Below are 26820 nucleotides of genomic sequence, written 5' to 3'. Positions count from 1 at the left end.
CAGCATACGAAGTGACATACGTTCAAGTTAGACGAATCGCTTGATACCTATTTAAGGAAAATCAGGGCAAACGTTCTAGAGCTACGCAAACAAACACACATTTACACAAGACTGTAAACAGATTATTCTACTTCTGCAGTTTATTAAACAAACATCATCCTAAATACCTGTTTGGAATGCGGCTGTGGGAGGGCTACTGATTTAGCCCCTACCAATTATTTATAACCTTTACTTAAAAATAAATATTTTATACATATCTGCCCAATTATTTTTTTAATCGATCTCCTCGTTTAACTTCATTAAATATTTATTTAAATGAATATTGAAAATTTACAAAAATATAAATAAAAAATCGGTAGTGAAAAAAAAAACTGGCTACCTGTTAGTACAGAACTTATTTTCTAGTAGTGGTTATCAAACCACTATTTACCTTACTTCATTTTTGCCAAACATGCTAAAAACTATTACTAAAGTTTTTATTTAAATTTTATCTACCTTTAATCAGAAAAAAAATTGACGAACAGTCATCTGCTTAAAAGATGGCTGTTCGTGAAGGAAGACAAGGCATGTTTTTCCATGCATGACCGTTCCTACCATGAATGACAAGAGGCATGGTAAAAGTACGTATACTTAAAAATATTGTGAAGACTTATGATGCAATATTTTTAAACTTCATGTTACATTTAATAAAAAACCTTTTAATAAAAATAAAACCGATTTATACATAAAACGCATTAAAAATTAAAAATAATAACAATTTCTATTCAAAATTTGTTGCCAAATTAGAATAGCAATAACTTATTAACATAAAACTTGTTATTTTTTTTTAATTGGTTTTATTATTCTTATTGTTTTTTAAATTTATAATATTCTGTATTTCTTAGTTTCTTTTTTTAATTTGAATTATGTAAACACCCATAAAAAACACTACCCGTACGAAAAAACCTTAAAAAAAACAACAAGAACCTGCGTTTTGATAAAACTAAATAAAAAACTACTAATTAGCATATATGCTAAATCTCTGGAGAGAGAGCTGTATTATTTCTTTTTACCTTACGTTTTGCAGATTTTTTTTTGCTGCAGTACTTTTAATATCAGAATTTATATTATATTGTTGGGAATGATGTTGATTACAACTCCAGTAAAATCATTACGATACCACAAAACAATAATGACAGCAAAAAAAATATTTAAACTGTCCATGTAGACAATGTAGTTTTTCAATGTTTTTCACATCTTCGGCTTAGTTACCCGCAAAAACTTAATGGAAGCACTGGAGGCATTACCTCTGTAAAAAAAGTAATAAATATGATCAAAACTGGTCCAATGTAAAGCTTAGAAATAAAACATAAAAAAATTAGATATCTTAGAAAAAGAAATAAGAATAAGAAAATTAGATATCTTAAAAGGAAAGGTATTTGTCTTAAAATACCATAATAAAATCTGAAAAATAAAACTTTTTTAATTATTTCTACTTATTTTTCCTCTTTCTACTTATTAAATTCGACGCCAAATTATGTCAGTAAATTGTTGGAGGTAATTTTTTAAAATTTATTTTCAACTTAATAAATTTGAAATTTAAAGATAATTAATTAAAAAAGTATTATTTTCAAGTTTTTAATAAATTTTTTGAAGTCGGCTTTACTGTTTTAACCCTTATTTTACTTTAGCTAAATATATATTATCATTTTTTTTTTTTGCAGTAAACTGGCAAGACCTAACTCCGGACAACACCCGGCTTGGCATCCGCTTTAACTTCAAGCCGAAAAACTTTGGCTTGGGATCGAAAAACTTCAAGCCGAGACCACTGGGCTCCTTCTGTATTTCTCCTCCACTCTGTCTTCTTAATCGGCCTTTCTCCCGTCAGTCTTCCAAGTATCAATCCTCCTTCTTCGTTCGAAGAACAGTGTGTGTTTAGCTTGCAACTGCCGTCCAATTTTCTCTGTTATGTAACATTCTCTCGATCACGTTATCAGAACTGATGCTGCCTATCATGTCTTCAAGATCTTGTGTTTCGTCCTGCCCGTAAAAAATGAGTGTTCTGCATTGTTTCTCTCTTCTCCGCAGTATTTACAACGCGGTGATCGAATTTTTCCCCATCTTGTGCAAATAGGCGCGGAAGTAGCCATGGTTTGACAGAAACTGGGTGAGGTGGAAGTCCACCTCCCCGTGCTGTCGCCCAACCCACTGCTTAACGTAATTTATCAGCCGCGCAGTCCATCTACCCCTTCGTCCTCTTCCAAGATAAGAAGTATCTTATGATCCTTTATCAGAATGTTCGAGGACTTCCTACAAAATCTGACGAGTTTTTGGCTTCCATCGCAACCTGTGAACATCAGATTGTTACTGTGACTGAGACTTTCTTCGATTCTGCACTCAATACTATCAGTACTGAGTATTATCAGTAATTCAATGATAAGTACCTTGTACATAGAGCTGACAGATATCCAGAGTCCACTAACAAACACCTTGGGGGAGGATCCCTCATTGCAGTCAGCACGGACTTGCACAGTTTTAGAAGACATGAACTGGAACCGGTAGAGAATGTGTGCGGATCGAGGTGAAATTGCGCGATGGGCTTAATTTACTGATCGGCAATCACTATTTTTGTCCTGGTTCTTCTCCTGTGATGCTAAAAAATTACTTTGACGCGATCGAGCCTGTTCTGTACATCACACGTTATCGAGTAATTATGCTTCGTGAATTCAACATTCAAAATGTACCTTGGAAGGATCGTTGTTTGGAGCCCGATATACATTTTTATGCCACGAAAAAACGAGCTATTCTTTGAATTTATGGATAGCATGAATTTAATACAGCTAAACAACCACATCCCTTTTAAGGATAAATCTTTACTTGATTTGGTGCTGTCCAATACTGGTGTACAAGTGTCTGCAGAAGCCTTCTGTTTAGTCAACCCTGATGATCCTCATGATCTGCTCACTGTTGATGTCAGTATGAATGGTGTGATTCGTAACCACAAGGCATGTTTGATAAGCGATTATCATAAGGCAGATTTCCTGGGACTCTATAGGGCAGCTGAGGCAACAGATTGGGAATCATCCTTTAAGCTGTTGATCTGAAGGTGGGTGCTGGTGATCTGAATGATGCTATTGATGGTTTAGTGAACAGATTTGTTTCATTTCGTCGCACCAGAGTGCAGATGTTCACCTCTTGGTCTCAACAGATTTAATTGTAGCTCTACACAACAAGAAGAAGTTCCACAGGAAATCTAAGAAGGCTAGTCTTCTGAGGCATTATATTACATTCTCTGAATAAAGGAAAAAAGTGAAGATGCTTATAGCACGTGACAAAGACAGAAGATCACAGTTGGCTGAGAACAATCTCCACAAGAAGTCTTCTGACTCTTTTAAATATATTAAGTCTCAGTTAAATGATAGTTCTAGTGCTAGATCCATCGATATGAATGGAGAGGTTATTACAGATCCTTCATGGCTAAGTAATTTATTTGGGGAATATTTCCATTCTGTTAAGAACCCAAGTAGTGGTAAACTATTGGTCGATAGTGGTAAGGCTATAGGCCTTCAGGACATCTCCTACAAAGTAGGGGAAACCCAACTTGTGGATTTGATAAAATCTCCCCGATTGTGATTAAGGGTATTGGAAGTATTTTAGCACCAGTGCTATGTTCTGTATTTAATTTAAGTTAAAATGTGGTAAGTTTGCAGACATTTGGAAAATTGCAGTTGTTTCTTCAGTCCCCGAAAAAGGTAACGCATGACATAACTAATTACAGGCCAATCTCTGTATTGGGAGTCATCTCTAAGCTAATCAAGAAGATTGTTCATGATCATCTATAAGATGCACTTAGAGGCTAAATTTCATCACAACAACATAGCTGTGCTAAAAATAAGTCTACAACAATCAACCTAGTTGATATGCTGACTTACATTTTGCCTAAGGTTGAACATTGCAGTCAAGTGGATACCATTTACTTTGATTTCAGTAAGGCATTCGATACTGTTCCTCACAGTACCTTGATGAGTAAATTGAGGTCTTATGGTCTTACTAATCTAATGCAATGTTGGTTAAAGTCTTATTTAACGGATCAATAATTTAAAGTGAAGGTTAAGGAAGAGCTTTCTGCTGAGTTCCCGGTTTCTTCTGGAGTTCCTCAGAATTCCAACTTGGGGCCATTACTGTTTGTATTGCTTATTAATGACAAAGCCAGACATATATCCTCATCATTATTCATGTACGCTGATGATCTGAAGATATGTGCTGAGATTAGGAGTGCATCTGCTTGGATTGCCCTACAGCAGAACAAGTGGTCAGACGGAGTTTAACATCAGTAAGATTAATGTCATTACGTATACTAGAAAAACTATACCGGTTATATATGATTATAGAGTGAATGACACAGTCATTCTGAAGTCAAAAATATCAAAGGTCTGGCTGTTAATATCGACAATACTAAGATGTTATTTAGTGAGCATGTAGCTGGAATTGTCTCTCTTGCTAGGAGGAACCTAGAATTGATTTTCTGGATTAATAGATATTATAATATCCTACTATTCCTGCATTTGTATAATGCAATCATTAGTCCATTGCTGGAGTACTGCAACGTTGCCTGGAATTACAAGTGCAAGTCTACCATAGAAAGTATTGAGGCCATCCAAAGGAAATTCATTAATTCCTCAGTTATTAGAGCTTTTGTTGATCCAGCCCCTTATGTGCACCTGTGCAGATTCTTTCAACTGCCTTTAGTCAGTCAGCATAGTAGTACAGCTTTTGTCTTGCATCTTTACAATGATGCTTGATGTATATGTACATGTTGCTTACTTGTAACATTGGCTTGGACATCGCTTGTTATTAAGTGTGAATATCTAATCAATGACAATGAATCAATGAAGTTTTTTCTTCATATTTTTCTCCTGTTTATATTTTATTTTTGAATATGTGTTTTTTTATGAGTTAAGATTAATAAGTATTTGGCATATTAAGGCTTAAGGCTGTTCTGTCATATTGTTTCCCCATTGGTGCATGGTTGCGGGTCACATTTGTGGAAGTGTGACTCCCTCTACAGTGTGTCACTCTCCCCTACAGAGTGTAGGGGAGAGTGATAGGCCTGCAAAAAAAATTATTATTAATAAGTGTGAATTGACCTACTGGGGACCATGTAACAAATTCTTTTGCATATTTATTTTCTTTTCTTTGGCTGTTCTGCCTTCTTGCACTTTTGCCAGACGTTTGGCTGTTAGTTTTCATTTTGCTTTATTTTCTTAGCCTCCTGGAATTCCTTAAACTCAGTTATTATTTTCCTGTACTTGCTTCTATCTAGCACATCAATTTCTGAGAGTCCAAGTTTGGTTAAGTCTCTCTTGATTTCTTCTAACCACGGGTTGGGAGATTTTCTTTGGCATTTAATTTTAAATATCCTTTTGTTGAGCTTACTGCCGTCCTTCGTTATTAAGTGTCCAAAGAATATCAGCCTTCTTTTTCTTACTTCTGTTGTTATTGATCTATGTTGATAGATTTTTCATTATTATTTTAACCCATTTGTTATTGCATTTCTTGTTTCCCCCAAGAATCATTCTCAGGATCACTCTTTATTTTTTTTCAAGTTTCACTACTAGTCCCTTCTTTTTGGGGGTGAGTGTATCTGCTCCTTACTGTACTTCTGTTCTTATCACTGTATTGTAGTGTCTCAGTTTTGTATTTCTAGAGATGGACTTGCTGTTGTACACTTTTTGTGTTAAGATTTTTCTCCTCTTTAATTTACATACTCAAAGTTTAATTGCTTCTTTCTCTATCATTGTGTCCTTTATTGTTTCTCATAGATATTTAAAATATCTTACTCTTTCCATATTTCCTATGTTTGTGTATAGTGTGCTGCATTATTTATACTGGTTGGACATGAATTTACACTTTCGATATCTGTAGATCGAATTTAGCTGCATGTTTTGCTAGGATTTCTATTTGTTCAATTGCATTTTTTATATTTGTGGATAGAAGAGCAATATCATTTGTAAAAGCTAATGCGTATATCCATTAGTCCTTTAACTGAGCCACCAAAACAGTCCTTTGATTTTGTTTTCTCTGTATTCTCCCAATGTCTCGCTCATTAATTTTTCTACAGCTACGTTGAAGAGAATTGGGAAGAGTCTGTCCCCTTGTCTCATTGTCTCAATCCAGTATTGATTTCAAATGGTTGGGAGAGTTTGACTCAAAATTTCACTCTGGATTTAGTGTTCATAAGTGTTTGTTTTAAGATTTCTCTAGTTTTCCTTTAATCAAAATTCTTCCAGGGTTTTGATTAAGCATGCTCCATCTTGAGTCATAAGCTTTTTTTAAAATCTACAAACGTTGTTACTTGTGATTGGTCATTTCCTGTTCCGATTATATTTTTATGGTTAATAATTTTCTCTGAACAACTTCTTCCTTGCTAAATCCTCCTTGATATTACCCTATTTGAGAATCAAAAATTGGTTCTATCCTGTTTAGTAATGTATTTGACAAGACTGATAGTAAGGAAATTCCTCTGTAGTTATTCAAATTTGATCTGTCCCCTTTCTTTTGATAGGGATGTGGACTATCTTCTAGAATTTTGGGATCCTTTCTTTATTCAAAATTTCCTTCATAATTGTGTTATTTTTCCTCACCAAGATTTAGAAATTCAGCCGTAATCTCATCTTCTCCAGGTTTGTTGTTCTCGAGGGTTTTTAATGGCTTGTCGGACTTCTATGGTTGGAGGATCTGATTCTGGTGGAATTGCGAATTCTGATTTTTTGGGTGATCTTTCAGAGTTAAGAAGTTCTTCAAAGTATTTTGCCAAATTCAGGCAGTTCTCCTGGCCATTTGTGCCTAATTTTCCTTATTTGTCTCGGACTTGAGGGTTCATAACATTTAATATGTCTTTTGAAAGTTTGGTAGTAATCCCTAGATTACTATCAAACTAGATTAGGGATAGTAATCCCTATATTTTAGTAAACTGCTGTTGTATTTGCTGAAGGAATTGTCTTTCATATTGTCTCTTTTATATCTGATTACACTGGAAGATACTTTCCTCTCTTGTCTGAATTTTTCTGTGTTGGTTGGAGTCAGATTTGATTTGAATTTTTGCTAGATTCTCTGTCTGTTTTCTAATACTTCATTTAATTTGGCACTCCACCAGATGTTTCTACTTCTGTTTTTAGTTGGGAAAGACTCTCTGCTCCTTTGATTATTCCATATTCATCTCTTCCCATGATGAGCTTTGTAAGTTGGATTCATATGAGTTTTGTATGCCAACCTTAATATTCTTGGTTACAAAATGCTTTACTTTAAGTTTGCTCATGTTTTGGTTATTTTATTTTCCAATCCTTTCCTATATATCATTCCTACACCTCTTTCCTTACATTCTTTTATTTTAAAAATTATTTTATAGCTTCCTGACACAAATTCTCCTTCTCTTTCCCGTTTTACTTTACTCAGGCCTAACAGATCTATTCTATGCTTCTCCATTGCTACCTTTATATTTTCCTATTTCCCTTTTAACATACAACAATTCCAGCCGCAGAGTAATTCATTGGTTGTATAAATTGTATACATTAAGTAATGACTGGTAGCGAATTATTAATAATCAATTCCTTTATTTACTTTTTAATTTACATTAAATTAGTTAAACATTAATAAACATTCTGGCTAGTACAGATATAGATTTTCATGTTAATTCGTTCACATTATAAAGGAAAGCAAAAGTCATACCATTAATAATTCTAACAATAATTAAGACCACTGGTTCATTAACAAATAATAAGAAAGCAGAAGATGACAGGAGATGTTTACATTAAGCAAGAGGGCAAAATAAATAAATGAATCTGAATATACTGCCTATCAAAAAAGAAGTTCTTTTTTTATAATAACATAAGAATATCAATAAAATTATGATATAATATAAGATAGATAAATGTTATACTAATGCAAATATAAATTATATCATTAGTATAATTCAGTAGTACAAGGAAAACCAAGTATATTTATTTTACTTTTTTTTTTATCAATATAATATAAAATAGTAATCACAAATCAATGACAATGTATAAAAATAGTACTACAATAAGCATAATAATCATAATTTTCATAATATTAATAACTTTTAATAATATACGCAAATATATATATACATTCTTGCAAACTTGTACCTACACAAACCTTATAGGGACTAGGATTTCTTTAAATATGTTGTTTTTGACGCACCTGTTGCAAGAAGTTGTGTCCAATGGTCTGAATTACCATGATACCATTGGCTAGTAAGTGTAATAATGATGACTAATTGCACATTTAGTGACTTATCGCATCTATCTTGTACCTATTATCTTATAGTGACTAGGATTTCTTGAAATATGTTGTTCGTGATGCACCTATTGCGAGAAGATGTGTCAAATGGCCCAAATTACCATGGTGTCATTGGCTAGAAAGTGTAAACAATTATGATTTATTGCATATTTAGTGACTTATCACAGCTAATATGTAATATCTGTGTGTGTGTGTGTGTGTGTGTGTTTCTATGTTGTATGTATTGTCTGTGTATGTGCCTGTGTATAGTACATATGTATATGTAAATGTAGTATAATAATTAGTCTGTAGATTAGAGTGTTAGAAGTTTAAGAGCATATGAGTAAGATATAAATATACTGACATAATACAGAATATTACATTTAATATTACATTATAATAACAATATGTAACATTTATGATCATAATATAAATCACAATTGAAACCATATTAATAAAATACAGAAATAAGGTATAATATCAATCAATAAAGTTATTATTTTAGAAATATTCTCATCAGTAACATGTGAAAGGTTTTTTTTAAATAAACAATAATTAATTAATTGTCAGCTACTGGCAGCAAACAACTTATGCATAGGTCTTTGGAGCTGAACATTAGCTGTCTTTAAATCAATAACTCGAACTAATTGGTCAGGACCTGGATAAACTTTAGTGATAATTCTGAATTTCCATTGCATTAGTTCTCCTTAGAGATTAATACTAAGTCTCCAATAAACAGATTACGCAAAGGGAAACACCATTTATTTCTCTGCTGAAGAAAATGAAGATAGTCCTTAGATCATTGTTTCCAGATGGATTAGACAAATTTCTGGAGTAAATGCCAATGACCTAGGCAGTTAATTTCAATTTCTTTGTAATCGGGTTCAGGTAAAGACATAAGTGGACAACTGATAAGAAAATGTCTAGACAACAGTGGTTCTGGGTCCCTATGATCTGTAGAAACAGTAAAAATGGGACAAAAATTAAGACAGGCTTCAACCTGTACTAAAACCGTATACAATTCTTCAAAGTTTACGATTGTTTGTCCTACTGCACGACATAGATGATATTTTATGCTTTTAATTGTGTTCACCCATAAGCCACCAAATGGGGCAAAGTAGGTGGAATAAATGACCACGATGTGTTTTGTTTGGATGAAAAGAGCTGTTTTGAAATTTGATTTGAGCTGATTTGATTTTAAATTTTCCAAATTTAAGAATTTAAATATGTCATACAAAATATTTTTGGCAGAATGGAAATTGGAACCATTATCTGAAAATATTTGGGTAGGAATACCTCTTCGTGAAATAAATCTCTTGAGTGTTGCCATGAATGACTGTGTAGTCAAATCTGAGACTAATTCAAAATTAATTGCCTTGGTACTGAGGCATATAAAACATGTGATATAAGATTTACTTAAGGCTTTGGATCACTGCCCACGATGACGAATTGTAAGTGGACATCTGCTGTAAGTGGAAGTAAGTGGAATTGTAAGTGGAAGTCTACTGCACAGACAGAGAATGAACAAGAAGATACTATTCTGAAAGGTGGTAAATGACCTAGTTTTTGCAATTGAGTTTTTGCATTAAAATGAAACAATTCAAACATTTATTGATTGATGAATTGCTTACTTTAGCATTTAAGATCCAGTATTTCTGGGATAATGAATGATGAGTCAATTGTATATCAGAATGTAAAAGATGTAAATGCTCAGCAGTAATAATTAATTTAGTTACATTTGCCTTTGAGTGTAGGATAATAGGATGTTTAGCTTGACAATAGAATAAAGAGTGTTGTAATCTACCTCCCACTCGTAATAATCCTAGGTCATCCAGAAATGGGTCAAGTGAATGATTTTGTTTGGTTAGAAATAATTTGATTGTTCTTAAATTTATTTATTTCATCACTAAAATATACATGTGAGACTGTTTTATGAAAAAGGTAAGGGTTTGATTTAATTCCCTTATAGTTAAATTACTAGTGATTTTTCAGACCGATTTAATTTAAGATTGTCCATAAATCAGAAACCAAAGCTAAATGTATGAATTAGCTTATACATTATAAAGATGAAAATCGTTGTGTATAGTCAACTAAAACAATATGTACAAAATATGTTTATATATTTTTATGTTTTTCTTTGAGACATTTCAGATCTTTACTATAATTATTAAAGTTAATATGCGTATATTTGGCTAATGACATGAAAATTGTAAGAGCCAAGGAGGAACATGCCACCATAGCGAAATATCAATTAATTTACTTGGATTACAACTGCTAGACAATATGTTAGCTGGATTTTCCAAAGACTTAATATATGCCATTTAGCATTTGAGGTATCTCATTGAATTTCAGTTATTCTATTACTTATACCTTCCAAGCAGACAGACAGATGTCCATGAATCCAGGACAATAATATTGTTTCTGAATACAAATGTATTTCACTAATATGTATATCCAGAGCACTTATTACCTTCACTAATAAATGTGAGAGAAGTAAAAAACCAGATAATTCAAGCCTTGGTAGTGTTATTTGCTTTATAGAAGCAAGTCTTGATACTTTGGAACAAAGTAAATTACATGAAATTGTCTGATTAGAAAATAAAGTTCGAATATAGATACAACAGCCATAACCCTTTATGGAGGCATCTGAAAATCCGTGTATTTGGATTTAGTTAACCTCAGCGCCATTGCTCAATTTAATTGAGTGCATCTGATTGTATAATTTATATCATCAAGATAACATCATTGTGGGTAATTACTCATCCCCAATTAATTTAAGTTACCATAAAGATTGCATAAAATATTTACGATAAAAAACAATAGGGCCAATAAGAACTAATGGGTCAAATACTCCTGCAATAATAAAGAGAATAATTCTTTTAGTATCAATAGATTGAGTAATTTGAAATAATATGTCTGTAGAATTGTTTCATAAAATGCCTAAAGTATAAAACTCATGTTCCTGGGCTAAAAGAACTGAACAATAATGCTCAGGAATAGTATTATTATTATTATTATTATTATTATTATTATTATTATTATTATTATTATTAGAGAACCATTGATGAAATGAAAAACCATTACATTGGAGTAAATTAGAAACATCAACCTTTGAATAGCTTCATCTAGATGGTCAGAACCTGAAATAAAATTGTCAACATAAAAATCATTTCTAATAGCATTGCATGCTGATGGGAATCTCTTTGGATTTCATTTGATATTTGAATTAGGCATCTAGTGGCTAAATATGGAACAGAAGCAGTTCTATATGTTATAATTCTAAGTGCAAAATGTTTTAGTTATTGATCTCTAGATTCACACCACAAAATGCGTTATAAATTAGTGTCATAAGGTTTAAATAGTATTTGACAAAACATTTTCACTATGTCCAGTGTAATGACGTAGTTATGAATTTTAAATCTACGTATTATTGAGAATAAATCCTGTTGGACAACAAGCCCAACTAATAGTACATCATTAAGAGATAAGCCATTAGAGGTTTATGCTGAGCCATCAAAGAAGACAACTCGCATTTTAGTAGTTAGACTTGTGGGCTTAAATATTGGGTTGTGAGGTAATATACATCTGATTCATTAGTTAATAAATCATCAGAATTAAGTAATGACATATTACCTAATCTTAAGTGTTCTTGCATAAAGGCGGAGTATTCCCTTTTAAAATTATAATTGTTGTATAATCTTCATTCTAGATATAAGAACCTATTTTAAGAGTTAATGAAAGAATCATTTAGCTAAAATTGATGGTAGGCAACCTGACAAAACTTTGAATAAAACATAATAATAATAATAATTTTTTTTCCCTCTTGCGGAGGGAGGTAAAAATACATTTATGTATGGGGTGTCGGGCTCCTGCTGATGGTATTATCCATGGGGTGTCGGGCTCCTGCTGATGGTATTATCCAATCTCTACCAGCAGACTACCGACTAAAACCACCCCCCTTTCTACTAGGACTCGATCTGGAACCGTTTAACACATTACTTCCGGTCGAGTCTTCCTATACAAGCCTGATTAGGTGCTACCTAATTTTCAGGACTATCCAAGTTAACCTTTTTGGCCCTGAGATGTTGCCGACGAATCGGGCTACACTTTCCCAGCTGCTCAGGTCACGAAGCATCATCGCAACCACGTTGTGGGGATCAGTGGTTCGAGATCCGCCTCTAGTGTCCCTCGATCAGCCGTCCACCGAGCACATTTGAAAAAGGTGTGCTCAGCGCCGTCCCGTACACCGGGGCAATAGAGGCAGTCAGGGGACGGCGTTTTCCCTATGACATGGAGGTAAGCGCGGAAGTAACCGTGACCCGTTAAAAATTGGGTCATGTAGTACTCCATCTCTTTATGCCGTCGCTCCGTCCACGGACTGACCAGAGGAATAAGCTTTGCGGTCCATCGTCCTCTGTTCTCGTGGTCCCAAGTCTCTTGTCATGCGAGGAACGTGTGAGTGCGTTCCTCATTGGCAATGGTCATCCGGTCTTCGCCTGCCCGTCGCCTACTGTAGATCACCTGGCGCTCCCTTGCCAATAGCAATGGGTATGACGCCGGCGACCAGAAGTACTGCAAGCTCGGAGACCGTCCTATACGCGGAAGCAACTCGCAAGGCTGCGGTGCGTTGCACCTGCGCGAGTCGCTTAAAGTATGTTGCAATCCTTAATGCCTGGGCCCACACCTCCCACCCTTATAACAGGATAGAATGCACCGTGGACATCAGCAATCGCCGTCTGCTGGCCTTCGTTCCGCCGACATTCGCCATGAGCCGGCTGAGAGCAGTTACGGCTCTTGCAGTTTTGTCGGCGGTTCTACGAAGCTGCTCAGCAAGCTGAGTTTCCGGTCAATCATCATACCGAGGTACTTTGCGGCCGGCTTGGTCTCGACAACCTCTAACCCGACCCGCAGGGAGAGCAGGGTGTCGATACGCTTCTTCGTTAGAACCACGATCTCCGTTTTGCTAAGGGTTAGAGACAATCCATGGTCGTCCAGCCAGGCACCGACTCTGTGCATGGCTCGACTGAGCCTCAGTTGGGCGCGCTCCACGTTGCGGTCTGCGGCAAGTAGCACAACGTTGTCAGCGTACCCAACCAAGACAGATTCTTCAGGCATCTCCAGCCTCAGCAAGGCATCATAAACGGCGTTCCAAAGGGCGGGGCCGAGAATCGACCCCTGCGCCGCCCCTGACGTAATCGTAGTCCTACGCCAGCCTGCCGCGGTCTCGTAAATGAGACCGCGGCTCCTCAGGCATGCGTCCACCATTCTGAGAAGGTATTGAGGCACATGAAATGAATGCTCCAGGGCTTGAATCATATTGCTCCACAGTGCGGAGTTGAAAGCGTTTTTAATGTCCAACGTAACGAAGGACCACACGTCGCAAAAAATGATTGTGGTCCTCTGCTCGCCGCACTGCCTCAACAACCTCTTGAATTGCGTCTAGGGTTGACCGACCCTGCCGGAAACCGAACTGGTTAGGTGACAGGCCACCTGCCTGATTCATCGCCGCAACCAGTCTTTTCTTTAACAGCTTCTCCAATACCTTCCCAGCCGTGTCAAGCATACACAATGGGCGGTAAGATGACGGCGACTCTGAGTTTTCTTTTCCCTTGGGAATTAGCGCAAGACGCGCGGTCTTCCACCTGCCGCTATATACCCAACCTTCAGACATGCATTATACATGTCTAGTAGAAGATAGGACCTGCAGCGCCTCACTAGCTTGAATACCTCGGCCGGTATACCGTCGGGGCTTTTTTGCATTTCAGCGACCGTAGGACTCCCTCCAGTTACTCCATCGAGAAGAGCGGGAAGTCGCCCACGTCACCGAAGTCCCGCTCGGCACGGATCGAATCTTCTCGGGCCGGGAACAACATTCTCGGAGGGAGTGCTCCGCTTTAGCATCGTCTAGTGAAGCTGGTAACTGCGAGATCCCCAATCACCGAGTTACTAAGTTACTATCTTGTAACCCAGCCCCCAAGGGGTTGAATCCACGGTATCTGTCAGTTCTCTCCAGCAGTGTGCCTTGTTCACGTTGATGGCTCGACGGAGCCGTTTTTGCCATCTTATACTCGGCTGACCTGGCATTTGCATCTGTGCGCTTCCTTGCACGTTGCGCCACTCGTCGTAGTCGAAGACACTCTCGGCGCAACCCCGCAATCTCCGGTGTCCACCAGTACACGGGTCGTTTCTGGTGCCTCGGACCCCCGTGGGGCATGGAAGCGTCGCATGCAGAAACGATCAGCCACATGGTCGAAGCAACTACGGCTTCAGCGCCAGAGTCCCCCCCGTTGGTGATGTTTCCAGAGGTTACCACCCCTGAGATCTTTCTTTTGAATTTCTTCTAGTCGATTTTATTGATGTTGTATTTTTTCACCAGCCGTGGGTGCCCCGGGCGCTCTCGTGTACTATCTAGGACTCTAAATGAGATAACGGGTTATACCGGTGGTCGCTACCGGTATAATCCTCAAGAACTCTCCAGTCCTGAACGAGCGTGACCAGCTCTTTGGAAGCGAGGGAAATAGCGGTTTCCAAATATCCTGGGCGGCGGAATGTCGTCGTGTTTCCTGTACTGAGGATCACGAGTCCAGTACGTGCCGCCATGTCCAGAATGTATTTCCCTCTGGAGTTGGTATGCGCTATACTCCACTCTACCGCCCTGGAGTTGAACAATAATATTAATGGTTATAAATTCAAAAATTTACATCTTATCTCCTTTATCCAATTACATTTGTTTTATAATTTAATTAGAATTTCTGGCACTTCTACAACAATGTCAGTATATAAATATATGTGCAGGTGAAAATAATCACTAAAGAAATTTACATCACTGTCATACAATATTAACTGATTTTAATTATTAAAATATTCATTTATTAATAGAAAATGGTTTTAATTTACATAAGTTAACTATGGACAAGCAAAGAGGATCTGCGTAGTTCTGCAGTAATCCAGTATTACAGCTTTATGTGTTTTTAATATCGTTTATTATACAGGAGTAAAACCTACTCAGTTCTAAAACAAAGTTCTTCCTTGGTTGGAAAAAGTCTATTTAACATATTTGTTTACAGCAGTTAAAGTGCATCTCTTTGTGGGTGAAATAACCTGTGTAGAGTATACAAGAGGACAAAAGTTTCTAATATTGCATCCGGGAATACGTAGCTGTATTTCATTTTCCGTAGGATTACACCCGTGTAATGCTTTATGGAAAAACAGTAAATCAAAGTATTCTCTTCGACATACAAGAGATGGTAAATTATGAAGTAACTTAAGCTGTTTGGCAAGATGCTGAAGTTTAAATTTGTGAGACAGCCAAGATAGAAAGTTGTTCTGAATGGATTCGATGTTATTCGAATATATATTAATATGTATATTAAATATATAATAATAATAATAAAAATAAAATACTTGGATATATAAAAAAAAAACCATTAAAGAAGATAATTTATATTGATTCACTGTACAATATTTAACCTAACAGTACTAAATCATCATCTTTACATATGAGTTATTATTATTAACAAAAAAACTAAAATAATAGCAAAATAATTTTTATAATATTTTAGGAAATTGATGTATGTATATTTAATAATGTAAATAAAATATTGCATCATATATAAATAAACAAATATTAAAATTTGGAATAATTATTTATTAAACTGATTCAATTCCAATATAAATAGTATAAAAGTAAAACATGCAATAATGTAATGAACGATTAACCTCATGAGATTAAAATATTACATATAAAATAACCAAACCTATATATTTTTATATGTAAAAAAAATAAAATTAGAAGTAATATTGATGATAAATGATTGATTAATTATAAATGATTAACAGATTAGTATTACTGACAAGAGTGATGAAATATAATATAACAATTTCGTATGTTATTTTACTGTTATTTATATAAATAATAATAATAATAAAATAATATATAGGATAATTATTTTATTGTTAATAATCAGGTTAAGCTCTGCAGGAAAGTTTTGTTGTAATAATTAACAATTATTGCATCATCTCTTCCCTTTTTGGTAATTTCTTACATTTTTATCAAACTCTTTTTTAAAGATTATAGTAAATTTACATATAATGTTAATATATTACCCTATGAGGGTCGTGGCACGCTCTTATCATATAATAAAAAATAATAATAATATTCAGCTATTATAAAAAAATGCTAATTTTATTAATCATAAAATTCAAACAAAAAAACTGATGTAGACACCACATAACTTCCTTGTACGCCTATTAAATTACATATACACATTTTTTTCCTGCACTTCAATCCAACTTATTTCATTTGAAAGTGAGATACGATCCTTCAATTCTTTAATAAAGTAGACAGTTACACTGTTGCTGAAATATTAGTTTTTATTAACATCAAATATTTATACAATTATTAATTCAACAATCTTACATGAAATATTAGGATAGAGTAAAAGTCCCTTTATTACTCATATTACTAAATAAGTATTATTCGTATCTTTGTGAGTTGTTGATTAACAGAAGTTTTAGATTTCTGGTGTGTCGTATAACCAAACATTATAATTAAACTATTCCGTTTAGTAAACGCCTGTTTACTGGTTACAAATGTTAATTTTTTATCTAACGGTGTAAAATATTCAGTTTTTATTGTTGAATTATTTGGTGAATAATGAAAAATGAAAAAGAAACAATCATACAGAAAAAAGAAAGAAAACGTGAAGAAATATATCTCAAAAAACGACAAGAAGATGAATATGAAGAGGAAGAAAATGTTAAGAACAAGGAAAGAATATAACAATTAAAAGAAGGTGATAAGTATAAAGAGGAAGAAAACGTTAAGACCAAGGAAAAAAATAAAAAGATTAAGAGAGGATGATGAATATAAAGAGAGAGAAAATTTGAAAACTAAAGAACGTGTACACAAATTAAGATCAGAAGAATTATATGAAACTAAAGATTAAATGATGGGCAACAAAAAACAAATAAACCAAATGATGATCAACTCCGACTTAGAGATAATATTGTCAGACAATATCAGAGGAGTAATGAACTAAAAGATAAGAATTTTTTGCAGTTTATTAAAGATCGGGCACGTACGCCTCAGTGTATATGTTGTGCTTGTGATGGTCTATTATTCAGTGACTCTGTAGTTAACTTTAATGTAGATAAAATTAAACAGAAATTAAACTAGAAAATCAAAAAAATAATACGATTCTAAATTATAATTTTCAATTAACAATCAGATATTTCATCAAATCTATTACATATACATATATGTAATTATGCCTATTAAATTGCATATACACATTTTTAAAAGCACAAAATTTTATTTCACTAATAATATTTTTTGTTATCATTGAATTATTTATTATTTATTACATTTTTGTTTTACAATCACTAGTTAACAATTATTAAATCAATATATCTGAATTAAAAAAATGTAAAGTTAAAAAAAAACAAAATTGATGAAGTCTAATTCCAGCCGATTTGCCTTCCCTTAAGATCAAAATATTACATTAATTAAAATTTTTATTTTAATTTTGATTGCAATCAAAAGGAGAGATGCACAACTAGATTTTAGCAACAGTCCTAAATAAAAAATTTCAACATCCTACGGCTAATCGTTTTTGAGTTATGCGAGATACATACGTACAGATGTCACGCCGAAACTAATCAAAATGGATTCAGGGATGTCATAATTGATATTTCCGTTGAAATTTGAAAACCGAAATTGTTCGCGATCACAATACTTCCTTATTTCATACAAAGAAGTAAAAATAGAATAAATAATTATATTAAAATAGTAACTGGATATAAAGTTCATAATCACGCTAGTATACTATTACGCAGATAGCTTTTGCACTTGTGTTGACAGATCCATACGTAACTGCATACTTATATACATATATATGAAGTTATATTAGTTTTACAGCACTTAGATATGTGATTTTAAAATGTTTAAGCCGTGGAATCTGTTGCATATTTTTTAAAGAAACTTTACTATTTACTGAATTACTCATCTGACAATTTGATTTCATTGGAAATTAATCTGTTTCCTATTTATTTTTTTTTAATTAATAATTTAAATTATATGCTAAGGTGTTTTAATCTATTACAGAACCTAGATCCTAAGGTTCTTTGGATGGATATTTTAAATTAAAAAAATATATCTTTCATATATATTTTGGGGACACAAAATATGTAATTCATTTAATATCAGTTTGGCAAATGTTGTGCCACATAATATGAAAGTTAACATTTTGAACATTATCGGCAAATCACTTGTTATAGACCTTGACTAAATTATAGTATCTTATACAAGAGATTGAATTGTTATAATTCATACTCGTCTAATAACGAGAGTTTAAAAGAGTCGTTAATAGATTCTTTGTAGCTAGAACAGAGTTGCTCTATCTTAACAAGTTCTTTATCGGATAATGTATTTAATGAAGAATCTGAGTTTTTTTTCATTAGAATTCCATTTATTCCGTATGTACGATTAATACTCAAACATTGGAGAATGTATATGATTTTAATGTGAATAGTCCAATTTTGACTGGTCCAAATGACCATGAAATAATTGTCTTCGGTTATTTATTTAAAAGACTAAATAAAATATTTTGTCTTTTATAAATAACTTTATTTGAATTTTGATTTATATTAAGATAGTTTGGAATATTTAGTATTGCGTACTTAGTACAAAAATTGTAGTATAATTAATGAATATCAGAATAAAAACTACTATTATAATTTTTTTTTTTGAAGGTTAAGCATTGACTTCTGTGGTCATTAGCCCTTTTCCAAAACAAAAAATAAAGAAAAAAACCTTTTTCCTTCCTGATAAAAACACTAGCGACGTAATCAAAAGATTAGTCTTGTCAAACAGTTCATCCAAAAAACGACTTGTCAAAGAATATTAAAATCCTAAAAGAATCACAAGAAGACCTTGCCACTTAAAACACTCAAACCATTTCTAACAAAATATCGATCCATTCCCCGCTTCAGCCTGTGGAGCGGCTGAAGGTGCGGCTGTGCTCGCCCTTCGCCTACAGGTTTCATTGTTGGTCGTTCGAAATCTTCTTTTTCTAACATCATTACTTCTGGCTTCTCCATTCTGTGAATGAGGATTTTCTTCAATCTGTACTTTAGCTCAGTCTTCATTTTGATTTCATTTTCCCTCGCCTTTTGACTGGTCGAAGGCTCATTCTTCGGTTGTGTAATAAAGTTTGTTTGGAACATCTGCTTTATTCTATTTACTCTTAGGTTTCTCTAATTGGTTAACTTTTGAATTTGTGATCGATGATACGTTTGACCATATTTTCTAAAGCTTGTGTCACTTCAGAGATTACGTCCTTTGGTTCAAAGAAAGCTGCAGGAACCGTAGCAATCTGAGTATAGGACGCAAATTTCGGTTATTTGCTGAGAACGATTTTTCTGGCTTCAAGGTAGCTGGCCTTTTTAATGGTCTTTACCTACTGTACTGTTACGTTCTCCTTATAAATGGGACAGTTTTTTGATCTAGCAGAATAATGCCCATGGCAGTTGACACGAACTTTGTGGGTCGCCACAAAGTCAAATTTGTTTCTTAGTGCATCTTGCTGCTGTATGTCAGAATTTCTGACATCCGAAATATGGGATGGAATCGGGAAGTAAGAACAATCATCCACTTTATGAGAGCTAGCTTTAATTTTTTCTGGACACTTGGGTTTGTTAAAGGTCAAAACATACGACGCGGAGGGTAAGACTTCTCCGTTTAGTCGGGTGTTCAATCGGCGATATAAAATAACTTCTTGTCCATGGAGCTTGTCAACAATGTTGCCCTCTGTGCAGTTCAGCAAATCTTTGAACATAAATACTCCACTAGAGGTATTTAGTGTACCATGTGGTACAAACTCAAAGACTAAAAGTCCAATCTCCTTGGGTTTAAGTAGCGACGATTTTAGGTCATTGACGGTTTCAACAAACACTCCCACAACCGTCTTCCTTGCTTTCTTAACAAATCTTTCTGCTGCTTTTGTGATCACTTTTCTGTTGCTCTTATGTCATTCTTTTGTACAATAGCAAAAGGGCATATCTTGGTAAAGTTTCCGCCTTTCCTCTTTATCACCAAATATTTTTGCAATGCTTCAATAAATTGGGTTCGATCCTTCCTTCTTTTCCGTATGTTCGATCCTTCTTTTCCGTATCTCTGAACACGACGCTCTTCCTTCTCTTTACTTGCGAAGAAAAGGCTGTCCTGGACGAGGGTTTTTATGTGGACCCACTGCCAAGGAAATCGTGAATATCTTTCCTTGGCGCACCAGTAGGTGTTATTTTGTGTCCGGGCGGACCAGTAGCGCCCGGACACAAAATAAGTAAATTAAATGATTAAAAATTAACAATGAAAATTTACTTTAAAAATTAAAACGATGTAAAATGCCTATACGGTAAGCTAAGAGCAAAATAAAAACAATATCAAAAATCCAGCATAAAAAACAAAATTGCTGTACATCAAAATGCAAAAACATATTACAGTTCTAATAAATTTGAATCCAGATGCACGGCCTTAAGAAATCGTAAAACATTAGATAAAATCGATACATTGTTGCCCAGGATATTCGGATGTTAGCTCCTAGTTTAAACTTCCGACGCAATGCCGCATAACAGATACAGTCAACAAACAAAGATATGGTGTACCGTTACTTGGTAGTCGCAGCAAACACAGACGGGTGCATCGGTTGTATTCATGTCGTGTCCATGAATAAGTTTAGTCATAATGAGTAAGTTTATTTGCAAACGGTAAATAATAACCTTCTCTCGGTGGTTATTCCTGCATGAGGAGCTCCTCGGTGACACAACTGGACGAAGTTTATTGTTATAGCATGACATTCATTATGTCATTCATCACTAACCAGCCTATTCAGAAAACGGATAAAATCTTTCGAAACAACAAGATTAATGATAGGAGGCTGCAAACAGAACTTTTTTGCCGCACTATCAGCGCGCTCATTGCCTGAAATTCCAATATGACTTTCGTCTCCAGCAGATCGAACCAAATCGCTCGAGACTAAAGCCATAATTCCCGAGGGAAGGCTATATAACGTTGAGTAACAGAAGGTACTGGAGGTAATTCTATATATAGAGATAAGAAAAGGGGATGAGCTTTGATAGCTAGCGGAGTAGTAGATCTTGGCCGTTCTTCATATCGATTAACATTATGATTGGAAATTACCGCATCAAAAGTAGGATAATTTGGTTGCGCTTTAACGAGAGCTACAAAGAAGCATATCATTTGGTTTCTTTATTCTAAAGAGATGGCTTACCACTGTCCACTAGTAGACTTATCAATGGGTTTGAGCAAAACACAGCTGTAGCAAAACGGATAAATGAATGGCGGACTGCATAGAGCATCTTTAGAGCGGTAGCCTGTAAGGATGATTAAGTTACGTCTTCATAATTTAAACGGAAACGGACCAGAGCTCGATAGAAGCGCAACATTCATATAATTCATCAGCTTACCAACGAGTATTAGATAAAACTGTCAGCATGTCTAGCTTCTGAAATATGGCGTCAGTGAAAGACTGAGAACCTGGATATTTTCGTTTTTAAGGAATAGAAGTTTTGTTATCCGATTTGGTGGTGTGACATCCAGGAAAGAACTTCGAATAACATCCCCGGCGTGTCACAGGGTTCCAATTTGGACTCCTTGTTTTTCATCCTATTCTTTAATTACATTTCCGAGTGTATTTCTGTTAACTTTGAATTATATGTTTACTTTTAAGTCGTGCTGAGTCGATTTAAAAGTAACTTAAACGTTTCTTTTTTTGCAAAAAATCCTTAGATATTTCACAAATTTGAGTCTCTTGAAGATCATCACACTCTGCAGAGTTACAGTTTCTCATTGGTGAGAGGTAAATGCTATGCCTTTGATTGTTGATAAGGTCCAACTGATCTTTTTCTCTTGGAAAACTGTTGTGTTATATTACGCATACAGCGTGATGGTACAGTTATACACTGGCAGAATTTCGTTAAAGACCTGGGTGTCTTATTGTATGCTTAACTGTATTTAACTGACCGTGTTCAAGTAATTACAATAAGATAAAAAGAAATCTTGTTCTAATTAAATGGCTTTTGAAGACGTTTCAAGATCCAGTAACTGTATACTGCTTTTCAATACCCTGGTCAAAGCGTTCTTGAATATTGTTCGGTGATATGGAATAGGAAGAGGAATTGTACAATCGATAAAGTAGAATCTGTACAGAATAATTTTCCACGCTGGCTTTCTCATAAATTCAGACTTAGCAATCACCATAATGATAATCTTCGGTGCTGTGAACCAGACGAAATTTCTTCCATGTTCATTTCTATTAAAACCACCTTCACGGTCTTCACCAGTTCCCTCCCTATTCCTCTTTCTTTGAGAGTTCCTAGAGAGAATGGTGAAGGTAGGGGCTATGTACTCTTCTATTTCTCCATTTTCTAGATCTTCCGTTACTGCTTCTCAGTACTCTAATGATGTTGATTTTTTCTTACCTCCCCGAGGTTTCAAACGTAGATTTAAATCCAAGTTTTACTCTTAATCTTCGACTCTTTTTATTCATTTTGTTGTCTGAAGTTTCTTGTAAGTTTTCAGTTATGCGCATTTTGTTTTTCAAATCATTTCCGCACTAGTAAAAAGGAAAAAATAAATAAAATAATAATTAAATTACATGTATAAACATTTTGTGAACTCTTCTTTCTTATCTTTCTTTTTGCTTGACAGGCACCGTCAAGCAATCATTCCCTCCGAGAAAAACACCTCTGATTACCTGAAGAATTGTTATGAGATTTTAAATATGCTAAAGGATTTTTTCTTTATAAACCAGGGATCAAAAATAACAAGTTTCAGTCTTCTATTAAGATTCAGACTTCTATTAAGATTCAACATCGGCATTCTCATTATAAAAATAAAAACGTAATTTTTTGGGGATCTTCGATCGTTTGACTAATTTAACTTATATCTAACTTTGTTTTTATTTGTGCAACCTGTAGATGTCAGTACAATTATAGAAGCCTATCTGTTATTTCAACTTCTCTACCTCTCTTGTTTGATAAATTTTCTGCTTTTATCATCTTTTCAATTGTTATGTTTTTATCTATCCATTCTAGTATATTTATCTTTACTTCGGCAGGATATCCTTTATTGAGTGGTTGTTCTCTGTTTTAGAATTATTTTATTTTGTTCGTCTGGACCTTTTCTTTATACCAATCTTCTATTTGAAGTATCTTTTGTTGTCTTAATAATTTTCTTTTTAAAAATTTATCCATTTGTTTTCTGCGTAATCTATATTTGCCGTAATAATTATTCCTAAGCCTATTATGTTTTTGTTCAAATTTTTACTTCATAACATTCCCTTTTAGTCTATATCATTTGTATGTATACCAGTCTGTCTCAAGGTATTATTATTATAACAACGCTTTTATATTTTTTTTCCTTTATTTTATTGTAGTTAGAATCAACATCTGATCCTAAATGCTATTTTTAAAGTTTTAGATGTTTGTTTTTGGAGATCACAATTTATTTTTTTGAAATTTCTTCCTAACCATTAAAAAAATAATTTTTCTAATACTTTCTATTACTTCTAATATAATCTCCTAGACTCTCCCAATATCTATCTTCTTTTTTTTCTTAAAAAGAGTATTGACAATACTAATGTGTGCTTTACACAAAATTCCTAAACTTATTCTTGTTTTTTCCTTTAGTCTACACTCTCCAACAATTTTTCTCTTCTTGTCCTTCTTATACTATGACATTTCATTCTCCCAATTTCTATAAAAATGCCTTATTCTTTTTCACATTTAATTAGATTATCTACTTCTTCGAATATATATTCTATCTCTTCATCTTTTGATAAAAATTTCCATATATTTTGACTACTATTATAGTTTGAAATCTAGACTGAGTAATAAAGAATTACTATTACGTCATCGCACACAGTTCATTATGTGATTATTATTATTATTTTAAATTTGTTTGTAGCTTTTTTCTAATAAAAATACACGATTTGTAATAATATTGTATACAATTATCTGTTTCATCTAACATAAAAATATGAACTTACTTTCTAAATCTAGTAATAAGTAAACATAAAAAAACATCATTGTGTACAAGAAATAAAGTTTAAAACAAAAGAAAAATAAATATAAACAATTATATTATAAACATGCGAGAAATGATGAATTTGTAATCGAACCTTTATTTTAAAAAAGGGGAACTCTTTTACTTAATAATAAAAATGGGTATTCTTAGGGGTATTCTATGGGTATTACTTAGTAATAAAATGGGTAACATAAAACTAAAACGATTTCCTATCAATTACTTGAATCATTTTTTCTCATAAATTTCTCTAGATTACCCATTTTAGATTTTTATATCATGTCTTTCCAGTTATCGACTTTCTTTCGATTATAAGCTATATCTAATCAGGACTGTTTTTTAATAACAAAAAATAAAAAAAAGTTTTGTATTAGTCTAAACTAAAATATCAAAATTTTGCTATTATTGCTTATTTATATTTTTACTTCATATTTATAAGCAAAATTAATATCTGTAGTAATAATTTTTTATTACGTATAAATATTTGAAAATTCTTTTTTTTTTAGAAGTAGCCATTAAATTAACTGTTGCGGGTTGTTAAAAATGATGGGTTACCGCACTTAAAACAACACACTGATTAATCACTTTCTTAGAAACGTTATAGGAGTTAGTAATACTACACAACGTAAAACTTTTTAATTAAACATTTAAATTCATTAAAACGTCAAAATACTGTGAAAATAAGAAAACTCTATAGTTATGGATTAAAATAAAATATATATTCAAATGTTACTTTCCTGCCATCATAACTCTAGAGCTATCCTGCAAGAAGGTATGTATGGCAATTAGTTAAAAGATAGGGTACAGGTTATACTGCATTTTCGACTTTCATAACCCATGTATCCCAAAAAACAAAATATAATATGAGTAACGTTATTCCTATTACGTACACGTTACACGTGTAAATACTACACGTGTACTATTACGTACACGTTACACGTGTACATAAATACGTATCCCGTATTTATGTACACGTGTTGGCGTGTTTGAAGCTTGATAACTTTTGACTGGATAGCTGATTTTCATGAAATTTTATTGAGAGACTCGAATATATGTGGCAATTTGTGGGTAAAACATTTGGGTGAATATCTCCAGGGGGTAGGGTAGGTAGATTTTTGGGGTCAATTTTCTCAAAATTTTGCCAACACAACGCCACTTTATATTAAGCTCAGTATTTGTTTGCGTGCTTATCTTATCATTTTAATAAAAATCTTGCCCCAAATTCGCCCTTCCCCAAAGATAAAAAAAAGGTATATTTTACTTGTTGAATATTTTTTAACGGATTTTCTAATGACTCTAAAAATAGAAGTAGTGCAATTAATCCAAAAAAATACTTTGGGTAATATTGGGGTTGGGGAAGCCTAATAAATTTAAAAAATATCGATTTTTTTAATTGTCTAAAACCTTTTTTCGGTTAGTTTTCACGTATCATTATTTTTCCACTGCATAAGAATAAACAACCAATGCCAGGAAAGTATTACAATTTTGTTTTCAGATTTTTTCATACAAGGTTTTTTTTTCAACTTTTGAAAAGAACTAATATAAGTAAGTGAAATTTCTTAAGCAAATAAAGATAATTTAAGATCACCACCCTTCAATTCTTTCCAGAAGTGTAAACGTTACTACGATTTTGATTGCTTTACTTTTAAAGCTACAGCCAGATCTAGTCTGTATTAAAAAAAAAAAAAACACAGCAACAAAGGGTTAGAAATCGATGCAAATTCAGTAAAAACAATTTCAGATATTTAAATCACGTATAATGAAAAGGATATGATTTTTTTTTTCATTTTGTGAAAATAAAAAAAATCATAGTATGATTGGTCATCATTTTTATAATACATTAATTTTATAGTAAATTATTATACATTACAGTAAATCAAGAAAAATTGTAATCATTTGTACATACAAAAATATTTGTTTAGATAATGTTTAGGTTTGATAAATTATAACAATATTTATTAGTAATGTTTAAAATTACAGATATTTAGGGGATTATTAAATAACTAAGAAGGTCAGTGTGTACTTTGTTGATTTGCAGTGACACTCGTTTAAATAGTATTTCATTTGTATAGCCTAAGCACAAACAGATAACGGATGATTTTTTTGCTTATAATCAAATATATTTTATTAACTGTTTATTTAATTTGTAAGTTTATTTATATGAAATCAATTACTACTGCGTTTTAGTACTGTTATTAATAATCAAATGCACTCGTACAGTGATGTCGTATGTCGTGTTAAAGAACAACTTTATTAAATATTGTGAAAAAGTCAATATTTACCCTAATAAATAAACATTTGTACTTAATGTTAGTATTTTTAATAATATGAGTATTTCAAATTAATTTAAAAAAATTAAAATTATTGAAAATCACATGGAAATAGTTTTTTTATGATTCTGATAAAAATTAAAAAGTAATAAAAATCGTTTCCATCAGCAA

At 33.4% G+C, this 26820-nt stretch overlaps 1 long non-coding RNA gene across 1 annotated transcript in view; it reads right to left on the bottom strand.

Annotated features, from left to right (window-relative positions):
- Window positions 1-813: 813 nt before the first annotated feature.
- The window catches only part of LOC142318353 (uncharacterized), a 97607-nt gene continuing 71600 nt past the window's right edge, over window positions 814-26820 (bottom strand). Inside the window, exons 2-3 of the long non-coding RNA XR_012754879.1 lie at window positions 8200-8413; window positions 814-1288 (exon numbers count right to left, since the gene is read on the bottom strand). This is a non-coding gene — a long non-coding RNA (uncharacterized LOC142318353). The remainder of the gene's footprint in view (window positions 1289-8199; window positions 8414-26820) is intronic.

Source organism: Lycorma delicatula, chromosome 1, assembly GCF_047948215.1.
Source record: "Lycorma delicatula isolate Av1 chromosome 1, ASM4794821v1, whole genome shotgun sequence".
Taxonomy (NCBI): Eukaryota; Metazoa; Arthropoda; class Insecta; order Hemiptera; family Fulgoridae; genus Lycorma; species Lycorma delicatula.
The sequence above is the reverse complement of the archived record's forward strand: the minus strand, read 5'-3'. Positions and strand labels throughout refer to the sequence as shown.